This window comes from Rattus norvegicus, chromosome 9, assembly GCF_021556685.1.
Source record: "Rattus norvegicus strain SHRSP/BbbUtx chromosome 9, alternate assembly SHRSP_T2T, whole genome shotgun sequence".
NCBI classification, from domain to species: Eukaryota; Metazoa; Chordata; class Mammalia; order Rodentia; family Muridae; genus Rattus; species Rattus norvegicus.
In genome coordinates this window covers 29,819,561-29,826,153 of record NC_141542.1, presented here as the reverse complement: position 1 = coordinate 29,826,153, position 6,593 = coordinate 29,819,561, and positions in this window count along the sequence as shown.

Below are 6,593 nucleotides of genomic sequence, written 5' to 3'. Positions count from 1 at the left end.
CATGTGTGCAGATGCTCACTGAAGCCAGAAGATAGTCGTAGATCCTCAGCGGCTGGAGTTGGAGCTGGAGCTGGAGCTGGAGCTGGAGCTGGAACTGAAGGTAGAGATGGAGCTGGAGCTGGAGCTGGAGCTGAAGGTGGAGCTGGAGCTGAAGGTGGAGCTGGAGCTGAAGGTGGAGCTGGAGGTAGAGCTGGAGCTGGAGCTGGAGCTGGAGCTGGAGCTGGAGCTGGAGCTGGAGCTAGAGCTGGAGATGGAGCTGAAGGTGGAGCTGGAGCTGAAGGTGGAGCTGGAGCTGAAGGTGGAGCTGGAGCTGGAGCTGGAGCTGGAGCTGGAGCTGGAGGTAAAGCTGGAGATGGAGATGGAGCTGGAGCTGGAGCTGGAGCTGGAGCTGGAGCTGGAGGTAGAGCTGGAGATGGAGATGGAGCTGGAGGTAAAGCTGGAGCTGGAGGTAAAGCTGGAGATGGAGCTGGAGGTGGTTTCAGGTTGTCCAACATTGGATCAGGGAACCAAACTGAGGTCTGAGGAGCAGGAAGAGCTGTTAGTGGCCAAGTCATCTCCTGGTCCCACCCCCCGTGGTCTGGATTTTAACTTTCGGAGCCTTTTTTCAATACTGAGATAAAATCCAGAGTCTTGCACATTCCAGGCAGATACTCTAAACTGAGGTCCACTCCCCAGCCCAACCTTAGGGATTTTTAATAACTTTTAATTAATTGCTTTATCCTCCACGACCTTCCTGTGGCGTAGCTGGACATTCGGTGACGTGTTTCTTGCCCTCGTCTTCCCTTTTCTATTTTGGAAAAATCTAGTCATTTTACCTGAGGAAAGGAACTCGTTCTACCATAGAAAAATCCTTCCTTATAAAGCCTACCCCTTACCAACTGTGTACAAGCACATTATCACATTGTCCTTTCTCCTCCTCATTGGCCTCTTTGTATATTTTTCCTTCCTTGCTATCTTGTGGTGGAGCAAGGACAGGTTCCATCTTACTAAAAGAATCCAAATTAAGGGGCTGGAGAGATGGCTCAGTGGTTAAGAGCACCGACCGCTCTTCCAGAGGTCCTGAGTTCAATTCCCAGCACCCACATGGTGGCTCAACTGTGGGATGATGTCATACAGGGAAGGCAGGTACAAGATAGAATGAGGCCTGTCATTGGATGAGAAGGAAGGATGGGCGGGAGAGAAGTTTGAGGGAGGAGGAGGAGACTGAGAGAGAAGCTGTGGAGAGAAGGTGGAGGCCGAGTTAAGATTTTACTCTGTGTATTTACAGGTTGTTACGAATCTTCTTAAGGGATGGATGTGTACAGGGCTTTCTATGTTTAAGTGGGCAGTTATATCTTATCAATTGGATCAGAGTAACAACAATGGTGGTGGTGTTCTTTCTTGTGGAGAACTTAGCTTGGGAGAGTGTACGGTGGCAGAGACAGTGAGCCACCACGGAGTTGGGATGTGTGTTTCTACCAGATATCTTGGGGCACTGCAGTGCCAGATCTAGAGGGGGGGGGGAAAGAAACCGATATTATAACTTTACAACAGCACTCACCCATCTGTCATGGCATCTGATGATCTTCCGGTGTGTCTGAAGACGGGCATCCACATCAGGTGCATAACATAGGTGACCATCTGTCTGCCTCTCCTCACACTGTACTGACCTCTGTCTGCCTCTCCTCACACTGTACAGACCTCTGTCTGCCTCTCCTCACACTGTACAGACCTCTGTCTGCCTCTCCTCACACTGTACAGACCTCTGTCTGCCTCTCCTCACACTGTACAGACCTCTGTCTGCCTCTCCTCACACTGTACAGACCTCTGTCTGCCTCTCCTCACACCATACTGACCTCTGTCTGCGTCTTCTCACACTGTACAGATCCTCTGTCTACGTATCCTTACACTGTATAGTTCCTTTCTTCTGTAGGATGTAGGCCAACTTCATGGCTGCTTAGATTTGGTTTGGTTTTTGGTTTTTCAAGGCAGGGTTTCTCTGGGTCCTGGAACTCGCTCTCTAGACCAGGCTGGCCTCAAACTTAGAGATTCGCCTGCCCCTGCTTCTTCCCAAGTGCTGGGATTAAGGCAGGTACCACCAGGCCCAGTTACTGTTAGGAAAAAGATCAAAAAATGAAGCTTGTTCCATAGACTGATAATAGCTTTTCCTATTTTCCAACCCTTGACAGTACAACGCTAGCTGTAAAATAGCGTCAACATTTATTTTTGATTAAAATATTTTTTCTTATCTTCCGTGTCTAAAAGTGTACTGTTTGCGTGTGCTTTGTGTCCATGAAGGTCGGAAGAAGACTCCAAATCCCCCCTGGAACTGGAATTATAGAAGACTGGGAGCCACCATTTGAGTGCTGGAAACTGAATCCAGTTCCTCTGTAAGAGCAGCAATGATGAGCCATCTCTAGCCCACAGAGTTCAGAGATCCGCTTAATGGCTGCCCCAACCCATCCCTCCAGAACTCAATACACACAGCACCCATACAATTTAGCTGTCTCCATTTTCAGAGGGCTGTAAGCATAATCAGACCAGCCTTCCAGGATGCTCCAACGTGACTTATCAAAAAAAATAAAAACGATACTCTTAGTAATTCCAGCAGAGCTCCATCAGACATCAGAGAGAACGGGAAGCATTTTTTTTTTTTTCGGAGCTGGGGACCGAACCCAGGGCCTTGTACTCACTAGGCAAGCGCTCTACTGCTGAGCTAAATCCCCAACCCCGGGAAGCATTCTTTTTTTTTTTTTTAAGATTTATTCATTTATTATATATAAGTACACTGTAGCTGTCTTCAGACACACCAGAAAAGGGCATCAGATCTCTTTACAGATGGTTGTGAGCCACCATGTGGTTGCTGGGAATTGAACTCAGGACCTCTGGAAGAGCAGTCGGGTGCTCTTAACCGCTGAGCCATCTCTCCAGCCCCCCGGGAAGCATTCTTAAACGGGAAAGGAAACCAGAAGCTACAGTGCTCCAGTTGGTTAGGGCAAGCTGTTGAGGAGATCAGACGTGGAAAAGAGGAAGTCCTCAAGAGAAATCATGTGACAATCATTATTAAGTCCCTGTGTACTGTAGGCAGACTCTATGTCAACTTGACACGAGCCAGAGTCATTTGGGAAGAGGGACTGCAGTGAGAAAATGCTGCCACCAGACCGGCCTTGAGGAAGGAGGGCTCAGTTCATTGTGGGCAGTGCCACCTTGCTACACTGCTGGAGGTCCTGGGTGCTATCAGAAAGCAGACTGAAGCCAAGCAAAGGCTCATGCCTTTTTATTCCCAGGAGGCAGAGGCAAGCCGATCTCTGTGTTTGAGGCTAAAAAAGGGGAACTGTTGGGGTTGGGGATTTGGCTCAGTGGTAGAGCGCTTCCCTAGCAGGTGCAAGGCCCTGGTTTCAGTCCCCAGCTCCGGAAAAAAAAGAAAAAAGAAAAAAGAAAAGAAAAAAAAAGGGGGGGGGAACTGTTGGGAGATGGCTTCATGCAGTGTGTATTCAGATGCTGACTATTGTGCCTAGAGATCTGGTTGCAGTCCCGGTGTTGACGTTTTTTCGTGGTATCTTCTGTCTCGATGATGTGTAAAAATTATTGGGTTTGGGGATTTAGCTCAGTGGTAGAGCGCTTGCCTAGCAAGCGCAAGGCCCTGGGTTCGGTCCCCAGCTCCGGGGGGGGGGGGGGATTATTTTCCATCACCTCTGATTGGTTAATAAAGAGATGAGTCAGCCTATAGCTGAGCAGAAGAGAATAGGGTGGGACTTCTCATCCAAATCAGGGGGTCCTAAGCAAAAGGAGATGGGGGTGGGGGAAGGACCCAGCGGGTTCGCCTAGAGAAGTAGTCGGTGGAGTGTGACTATTGTGGAATAGAGCGAGCCAGGGCAAGAGTCAGAGTGCAGGTAAAGTCGGCAGCCATTAGAGGGTGAGAATGGATGAGTATCTGCCCAGCACAATGTCTACAGTTTGTTACTAAGTTTATTAGGTCTCCGCGCCATTTATTACGGAGCCAAGACAGGCTAGAGCAGGCATAGAAACGCCCTGTCGGGCTGGGGATTTAGCTCAGTGGTAGAGCGCTTACCTAGGAAGCGCAAGGCCCTGGGTTCGGTCCCCAGCTCCAAAAAAAAAAAAAAAAAAAAAAAAAAAAAAAAAAAAAAAGAAACGCCCTGTCGTTATTTGGGAACTGGGGGGGGGGGCGGTGTAGAAGCCCCTAACCCCTACAATTACATCTATATTCTGACTTCGAGGTCAGCCTGGTCTAAGGAGTGAGCTCCGTGACAGCCAGGGGGAGCCACTGAGCAAGCCTTGCAGACCGAGCAATTAAACAGTGTTCCTCTGTTGTCTTTCTATCAGTTCCCTCCTACTGGCCCCTGCCCCGTTAGCGTTCCAGTCTGATTTTCCTCAGTGATGGACTGATGTGGAACTGAAATCTACCCTTTCCTTTACAAATTGCTTTTGGTCGTGGTGTTTTATCACAGCAACAGGAGCCGCAATTTCCATAGTCTCCTAATCTGGGGTCTTAGACAGCCATGAGGACTCCTCGCTAAGTCAGGAGACTTTCAAAGTCATCCCCGAAGGGTTGCTAGACTATGTAACTGAGATGTGGAAGCTCTCGCTGCCTGGCACCACAGACGTGAGCAGAGCCAAGGAATCAAGCTGGGCTTTGCTCAGAGAGCCTGTGAAAACCTGTGAAATCTGTGAAAACCGTGGGTTAGTTCCTCCGGAACCAAGCTGTTCTCCACCTCATCTCCAGCAACAGGCTCTAGAGGAAGGGGGTGATCACTCTGGAGCCCAGGCTGATGGTTCCAGTCATTTTCTGAGATAGTTATTTGATAAATGTTTCTACAGAATCGCATGAGTTTTTGTTTTTTTTTTGTTTTTTTTTGTTTTTTTTTTTTCTGGTTGCTTGTTTTGTTTTAGACAGGGTCTCATGTATCCTCACTTAACATGTATCCTGGCTTAACTCGTAACTCGCCATGTGGGCTGGGCTGGTCTTAAACTCACAGAAATTCACCTGTCTCTGCCTCCTAAGTACTTGGATTGAAGGCAGACACCACCATGCCTGGCACTGATGTGGTTTTGGTCTGTGTAGCATTGTTGTGAGGGACTGTCCTCTAAACCAAGCCACGGTCATCTTGGGAAGTTTAGCTGTACCTATTGCAATAAGATGATCTCAACTGGGCTTGACTGTTTATATGCTCACACAAGGGGGAGGGTGGGTGTGGGGTTGTGAGATCCTCAACTGATTAGCTAGGGGCTCCCTATCTGTTGTGTGTAACTCTACCTGACCTGCTGGTGATCTGGAGGAAACACTGTAGTAAACAGGTAAGGGAAGGCTAGAGAAGGATGCTTCATTTATGCTATGGGGGGAACCCTTATCTCTACTACGTGAAGGCATTGGGGTGCTGACTGTTTCAGGAGGAGCACCGACACCCCTGTAAGGAGCCCCTTGCCTATGCTCTATAAGAAGCCCCAATAAAGTCGTTGGTTTCCCTGAATGAATTTAAGCAGAATTGTGCCTTTGCCTATCACGGGAACCCAGATAGGAGGGTAGCCATTGCTTCCGTCTCCTCTTGGAAAGCAAGTTTATCAATAAGCATATAATTCCTTCCACTTGAGCTCCTTCTGCCTCAGTCTCCTGAGTGTGGGCATTACAGGAGTCACCTCCCATACCCTGCTCTATCCCTCTCTTCTCCTTCCTTCCTTCTCTCCTTCCTTCCTTCTCTCCTTCATTCTTCTCTCCTTCCTTCCTTCTCTCCTTCCTTCCTTCTCTCCTTCATTCTTCTCTCCTTCCTTCCTTCTCTCCTTCCTTCTCTCCTTCATTCTTCTCTCCTTCCTTCCTTCTCTCCTTCCTTCTCTCCTTCATTCTTCTCTCCTTCCTTCCTTCTCTCCTTCCTTCTCTCCTTCATTCTTCTCTCCTTCCTTCTCTCCTTCCTTCCTTCTCTTCTTCCTTCCTTCCTTCTCTCCTTCCTTCCTTCTCTCCTTCCTTCTCTCCTTCCTTCTCTCCTTCCTTCTCTCCTTCCTTCCTTCCTTCTCTCCTTCCTTCCTTCCTTCTCTCCTTCCTCCTCTCCTTCCTCCTCTCCTTCCTGCCTTCTCTCCTTCCTTCCTTCCTTCCTTCTCTCCTTCCTTCCTTCTCTCCTTCCTTCCTTCTCTCCTTCCTTCTCTCCTTCCTTCCTTCTCTCCTTCCTTCCTTCTCTCCTTCCTTCTCTCCTTCCTTCCTTCTCTCCTTCCTTCCTTCTCTCCTTCCTTCCTCCTCTCCTTCCTTCCTTCTCTCCTTCCTTCTCTCCTTCCTTCCTTCTCTCCTTCCTTCCTCCTCTCCTTCCTTCCTTCTCTCCTTCCTTCCTTCTCTCCTTCCTTCTCTCCTTCCTCCTCTCCTTCCTTCCTTCTCTCCTTCCTTCCTTCTCTCCTTCCTTCCTTCCTTCATTTCTTTCTGACACTTTCACCTGGAGTTCATGCCTCGACTGTCCAGATAGCTAGTCCCAGTTGTTAGCATTTTGTCTAGGCTCCGCCCCACTGTTACCTGGCAACAGCCGGGTGTGTCTGACTCACTATAAGAGGGGCTGCTGGCCCCCTCCTCTCTTGCTCCTGCTCCCCCTCTCCCCTCCCCCCAGTCCCCTCCCCCC